Below are 19297 nucleotides of genomic sequence, written 5' to 3'. Positions count from 1 at the left end.
GCGGGTCGGTGGGTGGTACTGTTGATGATCGAAATAGGAGTGGTACTAGTAATGTTACTTTCCCTTTGATGAGCCATGGGGCTCCCCAGCCATCACGCGCTTACTTCACCTAGAAAAAATAAATAATTTATAATAAAAATTTCTGAGAAACCGAAAATTTAAATGTTTTTCATTTATTACGCGCACAATAGTCTTAAACAGCCTCTACACTATGCGCAGAACTCTTCGAAGCAGGTCAAGGTCGCATTTTCTCACCCCACTTTGTCGCATTTCAGTTTATTTCCAGTTGTCTTGACCCACTTCGGTTTGCCTCGACCTACCTTTCGATTCTTAAAAGCGCCTGAAAACTACGTGAGGAGGGCGTGGGGAGATTTTTTTTCGCGTTTCCTGTTGCCTCGTTCAATTTTGTTTCGTTTTGAGCTATTTCCAAAACGTGGCGGTATCTGTACCCGAGGCAAAGTACCTTTTTTCATAAATCTCAGTGAAATAAGTAAACCTAGACGTTTCTAAAATAGGTGTTGTTACGATGATATTTCGTTAATTATATCTCGTTTTATATTGATATATAGGGTGCTACAAATTCGAGGTACGAGCATTGGTATCTCGGAAACCGTAATAGATACGAACATGGTTAAATTGGGGTAAAGTTACGCCTTGGGATGTTCACCAAGATGCCATTAAAAAAGTTTTAAAAATTTCAAGGATTGCTGAGTTTTTTAGGGAACACGGTTTTTTTTGAAAATTAATTTTATTTTTTCCTGTCGTTACTTTTAAGAAAATCAAAAAACTAATTGCACATGCTCATAGCCACTTTATAAGGGTTATCTGATAGTATTTTTAGATTTTCAAATTAGCTGATAATTAGTGAGATACAGAGTCCAACTTAATTTTTTTAAATACGGACTTGCATTTTTTATTTCAGATTTTGAAAGAACTCGGTCTCCTGAGTACAATGATATGCCACACTTAATATTTTTTTGTTTCGGAAATTTGAACACAATTTATTATACTAATTTCAAGTCCGGCTCTGTTTTTTTTAAATATTTAATCTATTCATCATCATTACAATATTGATAAGCTTTCAAACTTAACAATGACGTGGGGTAAAACATTGAATATGGAAAATCAAATGCAATAAAATAATAAAAAATAATATACAAATGAATACATTACTTCACGTCATTTGTAAAAGTGAAATCAATACATTTTAACATTTACAATAAAGAGTACAAAATACTTTCGGAAGTATAAGAAGAAAGTTCAAAGAGCTATAAATAAAATTGAACGAAAAATTTATGCAATAGGGAGGGTGGTAACCCCTTTGAACATTTAGAGCATTAGAAACTAGTTTGTAGAAGTTGATTTATTTATAATAACTACGATGAATATTATGCATATTATTAGATCGCACACTGAGATTTCAAATTCACAATAAAAAGTTAAAAAATACTATAAACGAATCTTCCAAATTGTCTGGATTTTTATTTATTCAATGTTAATTAGCGCTGATCAGTATTGTTGCAAATGAATATAATCAGATTAAATAATTAAAAAACAGAGTCGGACTTGAAATTATTTTAAATAATACTTCCAAATAGTTTTTTGTTTTTAAGGTCCCAAACAAAAAAAAAATGATAAACTGTGGCATATCATTGTACTCAGGAGACCGAGTTCTTTCAAAACCGGAAATAAAAAAATGCAGGTCCGTATTTAAAAAAATTAAGTTGGCCTCTGTATCTCACAAATTATCAGCTAATTTGAAAATCTAAAAATACTATATAATATATATGCCCTTATATATATATATATATATATATATATATATATATATATATATATATATATATATATATATATATATATATATATATATATATATATATAAAGTCTGAGATATGTGCATATATAGTTTTTACTTTTCTTAAAAGTACTGACATGCAATTAGTTTTTAATTTTCTTAAAAGTAACGACAGGAAAAAATTAAATTCATTTTCAAAAAAATCCGTTTTTTCCAAAAAACTCAACAATCCTTAAAATTTTTGAAACTTTTTTGATGGCGTCTTAGTGAACATCACAAAGCGCAATTTTGCCCCAATTTAACTATGTTTGTATCTATCACGGTTACCGAGATACCAATGCTCGTACCTCGAATTTGTAGCACCCCCTGTATATACCGCAAGATTAATATTTGAACACGCGATTATAATTTGTAGAGTAGAGATTTAAGAACAAAACATTTCACTCAATGTGCAGGAATATAATTACAATATGTTTACTATTTAATTGTATTATAATAAATTTGTATATTTTTACTATATTGTAATTAATAATGTTAGGACAATGAAACTAAATATTCTTGTGTAACCTTAGAGGAATAGCCAATTTAATCTACCATCGGTAACTGTTTTCTGAATGCACTGTTTTTGATTTTTCATATCAGTTTAATATAGTGGTATTACATTATAATCCGTTACAAATTAATGATATTTATTCATACTCCATGTTTACTTCTTTTTCTGAAGCCACCATGACGTTTGATCTTGATTGTTTCGTGCTATTTCACAAAATAGTACGATAAATATAAGCCCGTGTTATAAAAATTAGTTCCCACGTTTCCTGAAATAAATCGAGACGTTTTGTTCTTTATTGTTAATCAAACTATTTCAATAAGTTAATATACTATTTCCAGAAATGTTTTGCGAAATGTTTTACGAAATATTTCCAGAAATATTTCGTATAACATTTCGGAGATAGCATAGACGCTGTTTTAAACACACTGTACGAGAGAGATAGAGATGTAATTGAGATTTACATTTGCTGTCATTTTTTGAATATTGTTTGTTGAAGGAATATAATCTCTCGCAGAATAAACTATATCTGATGTTGATAATAACTTGACGAAATTTGTGAAAAGTTTCCCAATAAATATTTCGATAAAAAAACAAAATGTACCTATGATCAAAAGTACGCTGAATAAGCAAAAATCGCATTGAAACTGAGTTTAACAAAGTTTTAGTTTATTGCCCACCTCCAAAACAAAGCAAAACAATTTCAAAGTGCGCTAACAAGATCTCGAACTTTTAATTAAAGCTAGCCAATCACAAGGCATGCATTCATTCCTCTATTTTACATTTACGTTGTTAAAAGGTTCGCGTTTACATGACAGGATTGACATTCAACTATTCAGAGGCATATTTCGGCCTTACAACTGGCCATAAGTCCATTTTAATGTTTCACCTTACTAAACTTTTCTACAAAATATTTTATAGATTGGTGTTAAAAATGTATATTCCAACTTATTAAAACTTTGAAACCCTAAAAAGGGTTATCAACAGTATCTTTAACGAATTTTTACAACACCTCGAGCAATTTCAAATAAAAAATATTATTACACATTTTGCAAACAGCTTTTGTGATTTATAATTTTTATGAAAAAAATAATAAAAGGCTGTTTTTTTTATGAGGCAATAAATGTTTAGTGTGATACATAATTCACGTATCCAACTCCATACTAAAAGCATTAATTATTTTTTCATTATTGCGAAACAATAAATCTATAAAAAAAATGATACTATGGCCACAGATTATACAGATTATAAACTTTGTTTTTTCTTTATTGTTTTTCGTGGTTCCAATTTTCGGAATCGGGCACTAGTTAGGTTACTAGTTTGCGCACATAGCACGCCCACTTATGGCCTCTAAAATTGTGCACAGTGCCTGACCGGTACAGTTATTAGAGAGATATCGGAAAACCGAATAGCGTCATGCAGTATTTAAGCGTACCTTTATCATGGTTACGATTCAGTTACGATATGCGCGAGTCAGTTTTAACGCAACACCCGCTAATAACGTTACCGCCTGACGTAATTTGCGGATCAATTACACCAAGCGCTATATTTCTAAATATCGTTTAAAAATTGCTTAAATGGGCATGCGTGCGGGTATTTGACAACCGGGCCGGCTGGCGAGATCTTTTTATTTTAGATTATGTTTGAATTGTTTTGAATTATTACTTTAGTTTTATTAGGTAATTTGATATTTAAGTAGCTGGGATTAGTTTTAATTAAATAAATATGGCCCAAAATATGGATTCCACCTCTTCTAATATTAAAGAACCTATAAAGAGGCTTAGGTTTACAGCAGATGACGACTTAGCCCTTCTAAGAGAATTTGTTGCTTGTTGTCCTAAACCCACTGGCAGACGTTGAACAATAAAGCACTGGAAATAAGCACTTTAGCCCTTTAGTTTTAAAATACCTAGTAAACAAAACAATTTCAAAGTTTTAAATTGAAAGTTAGGTTAAGTTTAAATAGCGGACGCGACGCGAACAGAATTCTTTCCGATCCGATAACTATAAATGAAGAGAGTTAATTTAAGAGAGTTAATACGTAAAGGAAATAACACCTGGCCTTATTAACGTCCATGCACGCTATTCGGTGTAGCGATATCTCTCTCTTACGCTGTTTATTGTTATTTTACGCGACTTAATTTTTGCGCACATGAAATTTGACTCGTTTGCACATCGTCATAAAAAACAATTTTCGTACCACGAATTAGGGACAAAATTTTTATCTGTATACTTATAGGATACCTAATCAGTGCTATGGCAGACTGAGGATTTTCATGAAGAAACGCTACATAAAAATCAAGTTATATTAAGTGTGAGATCGAGATAGAATAAGAATAAATAATGTGGAGAGCTTTAGAGAAACTAAAGGTTCAACTTTGCTCTCATAAAATAATGGCTTTAACATATTTATTAGTTTTTCGGGACTTTTACCCTCTTAGAAAGTCAACTACCTGAAATTTTCCGACCCGAGAACTTCCAAGTCCCGCTTGTGTAATTTCCACAAGCCACATCTTCCAAATTTATGGCGCAATTTTCTCTATTTTTCTTTTGGATTTTTCTGAAAATATAGGTGTGTGGCTATTGATATTAATTCTGAACTGTAAAAGATTAGAAGTTGGATTCGTTCGGAAGAATAATTGTTGAAAGGCAATGAAAGGAGACATTCTTAGTCGAAGCGTTGAATAGTATGATGAACACTTAAGAGTCCATTTCACTAGTCCGAAAAAGTAGCAAAATAAGCGTTCGGCATTTAACGATTTATGTCCAACTGGCTAGGTATTTTTATACAAATGAAGAAGGAAATTAAAGATAAAGCATTATACTAAATCTGTATTCTAGCATATTTTTAGACAACTTCTTTATTTTTAAGATTTTGATGGTCAAATATCAACAAAATATTATTTATGTTTGGACTAAATTTACTCGAAAATAAAGACATAATTTAAAATTTTGTTACAATACGGAAATAGATTGAAGCTTCATGATTACAGTGATATATAATTTATATGGTTTTGTAACAAATTGCTCGCTATTTTATGGCAAATGCTGAAGCTCTGCAAACCTTAATCAAGCCTTAATCAAAGCACGTGTGTTTGAAATTTTAGGTGTGGCTTAACACGACAGGATCGGGCTAAGCCTTAGGCAAATTTCTGAAATATAATATATATTTCCTTCGGCCATACACCTGCTTTACCCGACTACTGAGAGCGACCCGAATGTACAGCGTAATAGACTCTTAAATACTATACATATTTTATATTCTACAGGGTGATCCAACCACGTTAAATAGCACGGTTGAATCACCCTTTCTTGAATCATCATATAGTCTCATGGCTTCGAGAAAAGCCAGTATCTGAGACGGTTTTATATAGGTCTCTATCTGGTCTAATCTCCGATATCAGTGGTACCAAAATTTATGACACGAATCTACTGAGATGTTTGTTGAGGAGACCTGTATAATGTTAAAAACTCCATAACAATCCGAAGATTACTTACTTAAATCTAGGAATTAATTAGATAAGTAATTTAATTCGATTCCAAATTCTAATAATATATTTACAACAATAACATAACAATAGAACTTCAAGAATCAAAACAGCTAACAAATATCAAAACATAAACAAGCTCTAATGAAGCAAGTTTCAGTTCTGGCTAACTTAGTTTACTTTCCTGATTAATCTATTCGAAAGGGTCAAAACTTTAGACATAATATAAATTCCAATTCTATTTTTGGTTGCCCCCAATAACAATAATTATTAGGAGAACGCTTGTAATTAACTTAGACTGTTCTTTGTTTCAAAACAGGCTAAAACCAATTATTGAACCCAATTTTAAGACTTTATTTTTCTCTTTCTTTAAGACTTAATTTAAAAATATAACATTTTTAAAGCAATTAACACAAACCTTCGTAAATGTCCTTTATTTTTATAATTATTTAATCATACAAAACAAAGCATGTGCTCTGTGATGACAGAAAAAAGCAGATGACGTCCATACCAGTACATTTATTTCGCTAAAAAAAGTTTCTATTTTTTTAAGGTAACTATGAAAGGGTTTTTCCGTCATGCGTCGTTTCTTGTTGTTTTTAACCGGTCTCATTGGTTTATTTCAAAAATGACAGATCGTATTTCAATATTATTGGAGTGACCAAAACGATTGTTTTGTACTAAAACACACCCTAAACTATTTTTTTTAAATAAAATAACTCGATTAGATTTTTTTACATTATTTCATACTATTTTGAAGTAATCATTTTTCACTAAAATTATATTTTATTCTATATAAATTTATTTATTATTTTCAAAGAAAACCGTTTTTTTTATCTATAGTTTTTAGCCGACCATACCAACAGGTATGGTAGGCTATTAAGATCGGCAAAAAAATTTTTTTTAATTTCACTCAAAATGAGTTATTTGGGTCATAAATGACCTAAATACAAAATATTTTAATGGTTTGTCTGTCTGTCCGTCTGTCCGTCTGTCCGTCTGTCCGTCTGTCTATCCGTCTGTAACACGATAACTCAAAAACCGCTAAACCGATTTTAACCAAATTTGGCACAAAAATACTGTGGCACCCGAGAATCTGGTTATTAGTTTTTGGTGGGGGTGGGGGGTTGGTAAGGGGGTATGGGAGAGGGTTTTTTTTTAGAATTTTAGAATTTAGAATGAGTGGGAGGGGGGTTAATCACTTCGACCTTACAGATCCATTGTGTCCCCCTTTCTTGAATCATAACTCATCATACAGTCCCAGGGCTTTGACAAAAGCCAGTATCTGGGACGGTTTTATAGTCCGTTTTTGAGAAAATCCGTGTGGAGAACTCCAAACTCCCATCGGACGCGACCCCAGGTGGCGGATAGGGGAAATAACCGTCGACCAAAATTGGAAAAATTCCTTTACTTTGAAACTAAAAGAACTGCCTACCAAATTTGTATTTACATATTTTAGTATGGGCGGCTATACGTGCCTCCCTGCGCCAATTTTTATATTTATTTTCGTTTGAAATAAGTAGAAAAACAAGTATTTTATGAAGAAATTATGTTTTCCTTTTTCATGTAATGCGAAAGAGGTAAAAGCAAAAATTAGCGTTGCAAACAAGCTGAAATAGCTTCTCACAGAAAAATGATTATTCGCATTAGTGCCCTTTATAAAAAGGTCTGCTACAGACCAGTCACTTGGCTTTATTCGTATTATGAATTCTAACGCATTATCCGCATTTCTGCTTTCTATAATATTTTTGGTGGGTTATAATGTACATATAACACAATTCGGACAACCCTGTATGTATAATATATAAATATCAACATCATATTATTATATTAATGGTGGTTTTAATTTCACGATGTCATGTTTAAAAATAAATTAATCACAACCTTCTTAAGAGTCTATTACGCTGTACTTTCGGGTCGCTCTCAGCGGTCGGTTAAAGCGGATGTGTGGCCGAAGGAAATATATATTATATTTCAGAAATCTGCCTAAGGCTTAGCCCGATCCTGTCGTGTTAAGCCACACCCAAATTTCCAAACACACGGGCTTTGATTAAGGTTTGCAGAGCTTCAGCATTTGCCATAAAATAGCAAACAATCTGTTACAAAACCATATAAATTAATATCACTGTAATCACAAAACTTCAATCTATTTCCGTATTGTAACGGAATTTTAAATTATGTCTTTATTTTCGAGAAAAATTGAATCCAAACAATCAAAATCTCAAAAATAAAGAAGTTGTCTTGAAATGTGCTACAATACGGATATAGTATAATCCTTTATCTTTAATTTCCTTCTTCATTTGTGTAAAAATACCTAGCCAGTTTGACATAAAACGTTAAATGCCGAACGCTTATTTTGCTACTTTTTCGGACTAGTGAAATGGACTCTTAAGGCCAACTGGCTTATTAAAAAATTAAGACGAGTACGGGCCAAATAAATGACGGTTAGAGCTTGACCTTGCCAAAATAATCATCGATTGTCATTCCCAAGCCGTCCTTAACGGCGTTTTTTTTCGATCGTATAGTGTAAAATATCTGTATTTGGAAAATATTATTATATCATATCTTTTAGACCTTTCAGTTAGTTATACTATTTCTAGACATATATAATAGTTCACGTAAGACAAAAGTAAATCAATTTCTGTTAACAAAAAGGTTCTTTTATTTTTGTTCAGTTGGATGTCGGGCAAACAGAAGGGATTCATCCTTCTCTGTTCCCGAGACGGGGAGACACAATAGTAGGTATTTTAGGGTTTGCGCTCTGTTCTGCACACAAAAACCCTACTTGAACATATAAAGAGCGACTGTAAAGATGATAACGAATGACACGGATCGATACTTTTATTCATACCTTCGTCAATGCATATATGAAAACCTGCCTTACCCGTTTTAAAAAAAATGGCCTAATCTATACTAATATATAAAATCCTTAATTGACTGACACACTGATTAATCACGATCCTGCTCAAACCACTCAACGTAAGAAGCTCAATTTTGGCATACAGGTTGATTCTAGGGTGTAGAGTTTCGATAAGAAGGGATTTTTCGAAATTCCAGTTTCAAGAGGGTGAAACCACCCCTCAAATATTACAATATTTTTTATTTAAAAAACGGTCAAACACGTATATTTTATTTTGTTTTTTTACATATTTTAAGATTTTTTAAAAATATTTACAGGGTGTTTCGAAAAATCTGGTCATTGATTAATGACGATCCTGCTTAAAGCGCTTGACGTAAAAAGCTGATTTTTGGAAAACTGATTGACTTTAGGGTGTAGAGGTTCGATAAGAAGGGATTTTTCGAGACTCGAATTCTAAGGGGGTGAAACTATCCCTCAAATATTAAAGTATTTTTTATTTAAAACCAGGTGAGTTTTTCGGAAAAACTCTTAAACACGTATATTTCGGGAACGATTTGAAGTCACCACGGCTGTTTGTTTGGCCGAATATTTTGCCTTCATCGACGGTATCGCCGCTCTGTCGTCGCACTTCCGAACATAGGTCTTTTTGAACACAAAATTTCCCATAAGGTGTCGCATCTGTTTAAGTTAGTTTGTGATAAAATATAACCACTGAGTAATCACGATTCTGCTTAAACTGCTTAACGTTTAAAGATGATTTTTGGCAAACGGATTGACTGTGGGGTGTATAGGTTCGATCTCAAATTCTAAGAGGGTGAAAACGCCCCTCACATATTACAATATTTGTTATTTAAAAAACGGTTAGTCTTTCGGGAAAACGCTTGGACAAGCATAATTTATTTGGTTATTTTACATATTTTGAAATTTTTTAAAAAATCATACAAGGTATTCCAAAAAGTTGGGTAATTTCTTAACCACGGTTCTGCTTAAACTGCTTGACGTAAAAAGCTTATTTTTGGCAAACGGATTTTTCGAAAGACAAATTCCAACGAGATGAAACTACCTCTCAAATATTACCAAGTTATATAATAATATCGCCATATTGTTTTTTCTCATGCTGACATAAATGTGAGAAAATTTTATCCAGTTTGTATGTTAATGGAAATTCTTGCTTTGATTTATCATCACCATTACAAGTGATTAATTCGACGCGAACGAAGTCGCTGGTACACGCTAGTGACATATATTTAAATTTTCAAACTATATTAGGGTTTCCTATATCTATCTGGCCCAGATTTTGAATAAAAAGAGATTTTTCAGTAAAATGGCAATCAAGACGGTTGCTGTCAAGCCATGGCAATTTACGAGTGACAGTTAGTAGCTATTTTTAAAATCGACATTAGTTTATTGGCTTTCTTTAAATTTATAACAGTTTATTTTTATTTAATTTACCTACGATAGTTTAATAAGTAAGTATTTATTATTTTATCAAGAAAAATAAAGACTTAATTACAATGACTTGTAGATATATTGGATTTTCTGTAAAAGAACCAATTAAGGTACATTCATTTTATTCACTTCCAACGACAGGTTTCTGCCTAGTAGGTTTTTCATATACCACACTATCAGCTCTGCAAAATAGGAAAAGTCGTGTTTAAAAGGAACGCTTCCCAAGAAAATTCCTATTTTGATATCTTTGAGCATAAACCAAAGATATTTAAATTCTTCAGGCCAACAAGCAATTTTGTCCTCACAAAATAAAATCACTATTAACATAATATAATAATATCCATTTCTTCCGCCAGCAGATACTGTTTCATTTTTCTTGATAAAATAAATACTTACTTATTAACATTATTGTAGGAAAATTAAACAAAAATAACCTGTTATAAATTTAAATAAATTCCATCAACTAATGTCGATTTTGAAAATAGCTACTAAGTTTTTATTCAAAAACTGATCTAGATAGATATAGGAAAACCTAATATAGTTTGAAAGAGCATTTAAATCTGCTTCGACTTATATAAAAAAAATAGTGTTGCATATGCAATAACGAAGTTTTTATGTAAAATAAATATTTAAAATAGACCAGCAATTTTTGATACCCCTCAAATGAAGCAAATCAAATTTTTTAGTAAGTTTATTTCTCTGGCTTGAAAGTCAGCACAAGAATTAAATCTGAAAAGTAATGTACAGAGTGTTTTAGACAGAACACGTCTTTTAACGCAGAACTTTTTTATTATAGCATGCATATTTAAATATCTTTAAATATCTCAAAAACAAAAGCTCTTGAGGCATATTAGACCCTTATAATAAATGCCTTATTTTATGCCAAAGAATTCAGAAATGAAATAAAATACCGGGTGTTCCATAAGAAAAAAATATAACTTTGGTATGGATCTTAGTTCTGACAACCGTACATTGCAAAATAATTTTAAAATATGCACATTGCCTTCGCACATATACCCATAAAATATTTTGTTTCTACATCTTTCCGTTTTCGTATAATCAACCGAGGCGAATGAGGTGCGCTACCCTGTATATACAAAAACCGATGACGTCGAATCCATTTTAAAATAGAAATTTGAATCAGTCATTACTTCTGTTTTCTTTCAACAAAAATACAGCTGGTTAATTTTATTCTAATTGACAATATGCATTACAGATTAGTAATGTAATGGATATAGAAGCTTTGTATATCGATTATCCCTTTTTAATGCGAGTAGCTTTTACGCATTTCAATATTTTTAGTGTAATTTTGGCACTCACGTCAAAAGCACTGAGTTAATTTTGTTTTGCCTAATCATTATCTTCAATGTGCATTAGATATGTGTAATGAAATCTCGAAAAAACAGCGTTTATACTTAGTTTTGATGCGGCGCCGGCGTCCAAATTTTATCATTTATTGTTTGCTTGTTACATTTAAGTTTGAACAACACAGATCTTCAACATTAGTGGTTTCAATTAGCATAGAAGTTTGTTCCTCTAATTTTAATGTTAGCATTCAGAACGTCAAAATTGGTGGTAGGAATTTCCAATTTATGGAAAAAGGTAACAAACTTTAAATTTTCCACTAATTATACTTCAGAATTTGCGAGTATGTATAATATCATTTTGGTTTTTGATTATCTTCCGTCAAAAGATATTGTGGTTGGAAATCAAAAGTTTATTGTTTTATAAACTAATTATTAGACTTTCTCTATGGATACTCTACTGACTGGACCAGAATCGTTGTATTCGACATGTCGACCATCTTCTGTTATGGACAGACAAGACCGTTTTTGAACATTTCTCGCTGAAGTCATTAACTCATTGGGGGTGAAAGATACCCTCGCATAACCGCTAAATACTTCTAATATATATCTAGATTATACGGGTAATTTAAAAATAATAACCTTTATTCTTCCGCAAAGATAAAAATCCAGAGGCACTAAGTCCGGCGGTCTCAACGGCCAACGGCTGAGATCTTGGTTAGCTATTCTCGAAATTGGCTGCAAAAATTTGCTGATTATTTCAGCCACTTCAGCGTTCCGAATATGCGTTCGAGTTTTCATCAATCGCACGTTCGAGCTGATCATCAATAAGGGGTCCAAAGCCTACTAGTTAAAAGTGGCGAACTTTTAAAAATTCTATTTTCAAGGGGACTTTAACAAAATATATAGTGTGCTATATTTTTGGAAATGCAATTTTAAGTCCTTTTCAGTTAATTAAAAATATACAGGGTGTTCCAAATAAAAAATCAAATTTTCTGTTTGATAACTCTTAAATTATTTAAATTTAAAAAATTATGCTTAAACCATTAAATTCTACGTAAAAAAAATAATAAAAATACATTTTTTTGTTAAAAATGCACATTTTTGAAAAACACCCCGTAACTCCGAAACGGTAAGAGATATCGATGTGCGATTTTCACCATCATGCTTTTGACAAAAATTGATCTCCAGACACCGATATTAGTTTTCCTCTATCTCCTATAGAAAATGGTGTCCGTTTAAAAGCGTCCAATTTGACCCACCCTGTATATTTTTACAATCAGCATCCCTCGTATAATTAGACAATGTAATGAGATTTATAATTAGAGAAATTAGAAAACCAGATGTTGCAAGATATTTAATTATCCGTGGAAAATGTTCCTCGAGTAAAATTTAAGTACCTAATCTAAAAAACTTACCTTTCATAACAAATGCATAATGAAAAAGCGTCCAAATCTCTTCTTTACTCATTCCCAGCTCGGTACATAGCTCGTAAAACTGGAGGGCAGCTAAATTTTTAATAACACTACCAGATACCGGCCTCTAATTATTCACATTTAGCCAGCGATGGCAGTGAAATGACCTAAACATGATTTTCCATCCATGTTTTCACGAGTTTAGTAATTTCCAGCTCTCTTTGAACACTGGAACAAAAAAAGAAAATTTTAGGTTTAGTACCTGTACCGTGTTTTACTAAAAAAATATTTTCGCAGAGTTTTTTTTGTACAATTTTGTACTCAATTTGTAATGTACTCTAACAATGTAATATAATATATAATATTAGTATTTTAATAAAGCACGCTTTTAGATGTTTCAAAAAACTTTTAATAAGAGTAACTTTAACTCTACATATATGTTTCGGCTTGTTAGGCCTTTTTCAAGAGTTTTTTAAGAACTAATCGTCTAACTACACTGTAACTATATATATATTTGCTATAGGGGTGGGTTCAGAGAGTTTACAATAGGGGTAATAAAAAATGTGTTTAGAAATCCTTGTTGGTCGTTAACATTATTTTCGTTTTTAACAGATTTTAGTATTTCTAACTGTTCAATGTAATTTAAGCGTCTACCTTTTTGTTTCTCTGTGTAGTAACTTATTGAGTTTTCATTAATTTTGTGATTATTTACTATACAATGAGTTGCAAGACCAGAACTATGCTGGAGATTGTTAATAGACTTTACATGTTCTTTAATCCTTATATCTAAATTTCTACCTGTTTGGCCTATGTACACGGCATCACAATCATTGCAATCCACCCTATATACACCCGACTTATTTTTGACATTAGTTTTGTCTTCTATAATTGTTATTGTCTTTAGAATTAGCGGAATAAAAATTTTTCATTAATATTTTCTTTTGTTTTTTCTTTAGCATATTATCAATAAGGGAACACTTATATCCATTGTTGATGGCGATTTGTTTAATAATATTTAACTCTTTTTTAAAATTCTCTGGGCTCAGTGGAAACATTACTAATCTATGAATTAAACTATGAAAGGGTGACATTTTGATTTGCCAGGATTGGTGTGATTGACTATGTATTATAGTGTCTGTGGTAGTGGGTTTTCTGTAAATATCAAATTGTAATCTATTAGACTGTTTTATAATTGTAACATCAAGAAAATTGATGGAAAAACGATGTTTCACAAGGAACCAACCACAGCTTCAGTACAATTTATAATATATAATGTGTAATGTATGTATTACATTAATGTATGTATTCTACTCAAACAGATTTGAAATAACGTCTATGTCTTTTTGTAAGCCTATAGAATGTGGTGTCCCTCAGGGTTCAGTACTTGACCCTATTTTGTTTCTGGTGTTTATCAACGACATTGCAATTCTAGACATTAGTAGTTTCACTTGGAGCAGCCCAGATGTTACGGCACTATATAATACTATATCCACTGACTTACGCACCATTAAATCTTGGTGCGATTCTAATCTCCTATGCCTCAACCTTTCAAAAACTAAAGTTTTGTCATATAACAGTATTATACAACCTTTCGTACTTAATAACAGCACTATTGACGTCGTGGACTCTGTGAAATTCTTAGGACTTCTTGTAGACAACTCGTTAAAATGGGACTTGTACATCGAAGCTTTATCAAAGAAACTAAGCGCTGCCTGTTTTGCGCTAAGATCAGTTTTTAAGGAACTTAACTTATCAAACCTCTAGAATGGTCTATTATGCCCTTTTTGAGTCGCATCTTCGTTATGCCCTTCCATTCTGGGGTACTTGCTGCGCGACAAAATTTGATCGTATTTTCAAACTTCAGAAGAGAGCAGGCCGATATTTATTGATACTGCACAGTATAACTCACTGCCAGAATGTTTTTAAAAATTTCAAAATACTGAATCTTCCTTCCTTGTTCATTTTTGAATCCGTTTGCTTAATTCGCAAGCACATATCTGCTATTCCGGAAAGGCCATCTCACAACTATCCACTTAGGAATGCGGAGCACGATCTTTATCTGCCAACCTCGAGCTCGGAACTAGTTAAAGGCTCAATACTGTACATTGCCAAAAAAATGTACAATCATCTGCCTTTGAATATCAAGTCACTTTCATTCTTTCCCGCATTTCGCAAAGCTCTGAAATCATACTTACTGGAGAGAGCCCTATATGCGGTAAACGACTTTTTTGTTGATGTTTAATCATGAACAATTTTTGAATTTTAAATTTTGATCATCTCACACACTGGTTAAAGGTCTAGTATTTAATATTTTACAACTCTTGCATGATTTTATCCATTTACAATTTTCCTTTTGTAAAATTTTATTGATACGCCTGTATTCTGCAATGTCCATATATGTTTTATTCGTAATTTAATATAATAATAGCTCCCGTACATAGCGTTTAACGCCTTGGGAGTAGCAAGGTACAGCTTGCCATGCTAGAGCCGTTCGGTATACTAGGAAGGTAATGTGGCTAGTACTTAACCGCCTATTCCCAAGTAGCATTTTCACGACTTGCGACCACATGTTTACTAAACACAACGTTGGATTAGTTACAAATAATAGTTAGCTCCCTACCTTGGGTATTAAAATAAATTTAAACGTTTTTATAACGTTGTGCCGACGTTGGACTAGTACTACAGCAAAGTAGAAACTTCTGCGACGTCGAATAAACGTTGTCTTGTAACTTTTTTTACTTAAGTGATCTTTAGGTGATTCGGACAACGTAGTTACAACGTTGTTACAATATACAATATAGAGAGTTTTCCGACGTCAGTTTCAGGACCTATTCCAACGTTATGCAAACGTCGTCTGTTTTACTAATTCCAACGTTGTTTAGATTTCCTTATTCTTACGTTGGTAGGACGTCGAGTCACTACCGTTTTGCAACTGTATTGAACCATAACCTTAAATCTTAAATTTTCACTTCATTGTTCTGTTCAGTCAGACAGTTCAGTGCTGTTTTTTGTTTTATAAAAAAACTTAATTAAAATGGGACATAAGAAAGGTACATATAAAACTAAATTTAAATATACATCGATATATATTACCGATAGTTTATCCACTCCCTCGTTTAATTAGATTATAGAGGGCGGCACAAGCTAGACTCTAGGATGACTAAATTAGGCAATTTTGCGACTAGTATACTACCTGTTAAGGCCGAACTGCGACTTTATTAGTCCAGTATGCGACTACTCGAACTACTCCATCTTAATCTCCAAAACAACAAAGTGAAAGCCGCCATGTTGTTAAATAAGAAAATGTTTCGTTCCTAAAATAGCAATTCCTGCTTTTTGAATACATTAACTTGAAATATTTGACCCTAAAAAACACGCGGAAACAATTTTTTCGACTGCGAATAAATTATTCTCATTTTACTAAAAAAAAATTCAAGAATATTTTTAAAACTTCTTTTATTTTAAGGCCCATTAGTATTTTTCAAAGTAGAAACAATACATTTATCAATAAAGTTGTTTGCGTTTAACTTTTTTGCCTTGGGTAACGAGTTACAGAGTCGGTTAAAGTGTTTCAATAATTATGATCTTCAAACATCCTCCACACTTAAATACTTTTGTTTCGTTTTCCTTCACTGCCATCTGACATATGTCTCTAACTAAATCATAAAAATAATATTTTTACTATAATTATCCCAATTTAGGATAAAACGCGACTTAGACGCCATATTAGTTTTGTATTTCTGTGAATTAGGATTTTAAACAACGTTGCAGTTTGTACTAAATTAGGCTTCTAGCCAACGTCGGTATCCAACGTCGTTTCGACCCAAAAATGATTCTCCAAACTAGTGCAGACTAGGGTTGGCACGAGGTTGTGCCGACGTTGCGCCCCGACGTTTGGTCGCGTGACACAACGTTGTCCCGACGTCCAAATGCTGCTTGGGTTATTACCTCAGGATTGTGAATCCCAAGTCCTCATTTAAGGCTGAGTCGACCTAGGTACCCAAACTATTTTTATTTTAATAAAAATAGTCGGCTGATGAAATGCCGGGTGAAGGATTCGAACCCACTACCTTGAGATTGGTAGACGAGAGCCTGTACCTCTACGCCACCGGGCACCGTATTTGTAATTTTAATGACGTAATTTTAATGATGTAATTTTAATGACGTAATTTTTTTTTAATTGATTTGTATTGTATGATATTTTTTTATTATTTGTATATTTTTTGTGCTTTTGTTTGTTGTGTAAATGCTTTGTCATGAAGCTATTTTGGCTTTTTGTACAATAAAGCGTTGTTTTATTTAAAAGGTATTTTAATGCATAGAAGAGGTGTATAAAGTTTCATAAAAATCGTATTGTGTAGGACGTTTAATGCCAATTAAAAGTTACCTCTATCAATATTTTTTCGAATTCGGCCTCCTTGATGAGATAAACGGAATTTTTTACTAATCACAATTAATAAAATTAAAATAAAAATAAAATTAATAAATTATATATTTGACTTAATTTATTATTAAATATTATTATTATTATTAGTTATTATTACTCTTAGTCCAACCTACAGCAATTTCAAATAAAAAAATAAAGGTAATTTAAGATAATTAAAAAAAATCTAATTTTAAAAAGTTTTAACATCCTGTAACTTTAAAACTATGAATTTCCACACCCATGTTTATAGGAACTTTTTTTCATATTTTTTGATGAGGAATCAAATAGTACTTATTTAAAACTTTCCCGAGTTAATGATAATACATTTTTTAAAGCTTCCTATTAGACTTCTTGGATCAAGGCAAATTAATAAAATTCAGTTTATCTCATCAAGGAGGCCGAAATCGACAAAATATCAAGAGACAACTTTTAATCGGCATTAAACTGCTTACACTATTTCGCTAACAAAAAGAAAAAAGTCAGTGGCGTACATGCTTTTTATAGAAAAATATTCCAGTATGCAAGTCCCTGGTGAATATGTCGACACTTTTTTAGCTTTAAAATATGTCGCATTTATAGTAACTTTCACCCCCAAAATTTCATTCGAAACGCTAAAAGTACTTGGAAGAAAATTAAAATAAATCGAAAAAATATTAAGACTTTAAACACCCTGTAGCTACTAAACAAAGCAGAATGGGACCTATGTTGATATGAAAAATAAATCTTATTTTTACGTGAGGAATCTCCCCACGAGAGATAGCATAGGTTTTTTGAAACACCCTGTATAAAAGCACTTATCGATTTGTCACCATGCATCTTTCAATAAGAAGATACTGAAAGCACATCGTCTGAGAAAAAAAGTTTGCTGCAAACATTTCTTGCCAGACAAAAATACGTAAAAAATCTTACAATTAAAAATCTATTCTGTTTTTATTATTTCTAAATTCTGGCATTTTTATTGAACTTCAACATGTACATTTTTGACTGGCAAAACAATATTTGACATGAAATGTGCAACAGGAAATCTCAACAAGGAGGTGGTGAGTCCCCCACTACAAATTTCATCTCGATATACGTATACATTCTTCAAAAAGAAATTCAAATGAGTGTATCTAAATCTAATGCATAAACTTACATTGTGGGATAGATAAATACTATTTTCGTTGGTTGCTGATATGGTAGGTAACTTTTGTAGTTAGTCAGGTAATGCCAGGGAACAAAGATGCTGGATTTGTTAGTCGTGGCGGTCGACCTTGCCCGTAATTTTCCGTAAAAAAATCGACGAAGTCGCCGATGATCGAGCGTCGCGACGTCCGGATCGGCACTACGGGCAACGAGATTTGCGGGCGTCAAGACGCAGACGCTCGGCATCGAACGGCGGAGAATATCAACTATAGTCCATGGGCAAGTATTAGTCCAGACCATGTCCAGACCTATAGGCTTGCATTCTCCGCCGGTGCTGCCACCGCCGGAGAACTCGTAAATAACGAACACATACAAATACACGGGTTTAAATGGCGACTAAACGAAAAAAATAGTATATAATTATTCTAAAAGTGTTAGAAAGTGTAATTTATGGAAATTCTAAACAAAAAAATAAAAAGGTAAATATTTTGATATCTTCCGAAGGTCTAACTTGCATTATAATTTATTATTCCAGTTAAAAAAAATTTAGATCAGTTCAACTACGGTAGCGAGCATAGTTTTTACTGGGGCTGTTTCGGCTATAACGAAGTTTTTTTAAATGTACATATAATTATAATTTTTAGAAGTTGTTCATAAAACATTTAATCACTAGTTGATTAAAAAAGTATACCATTAAGAGCCCCGGATCTAAGGGCGGGCAAACCGGGGCGCCTGCCCCGGGCGCCAGTGTCAGGGGGCGCCAAAATCATAATATAATATGGTTGAAAATCAAAAAAATTGCTCCACAAAGCGCCTAGTATGCACCTTTACGTTCTTCTATCAAGTATTCATTTTATTTTAAAACGCCCAGTTCGTTTTTGA

General features: G+C 32.4%; 1 long non-coding RNA gene across 1 annotated transcript; it reads right to left on the bottom strand.

Moving 5' to 3' along the window:
- Positions 1-18638, bottom strand: LOC115890732. Its single transcript, XR_004051692.1, has 3 exons — positions 18426-18638; positions 12868-13092; positions 1-109 (listed from the first exon to the last, which is right to left on the bottom strand). It is a non-coding gene; the product is annotated as an uncharacterized LOC115890732 (long non-coding RNA).
- Positions 18639-19297: the final 659 nt, after the last annotated feature.

Source organism: Sitophilus oryzae, unplaced genomic scaffold (assembly GCF_002938485.1).
Source record: "Sitophilus oryzae breed Bouriz unplaced genomic scaffold, Soryzae_2.0 scaffold_909_pilon_pilon, whole genome shotgun sequence".
Taxonomy (NCBI): Eukaryota; Metazoa; Arthropoda; class Insecta; order Coleoptera; family Curculionidae; genus Sitophilus; species Sitophilus oryzae.
The sequence above is the reverse complement of the archived record's forward strand: the minus strand, read 5'-3'. Positions and strand labels throughout refer to the sequence as shown.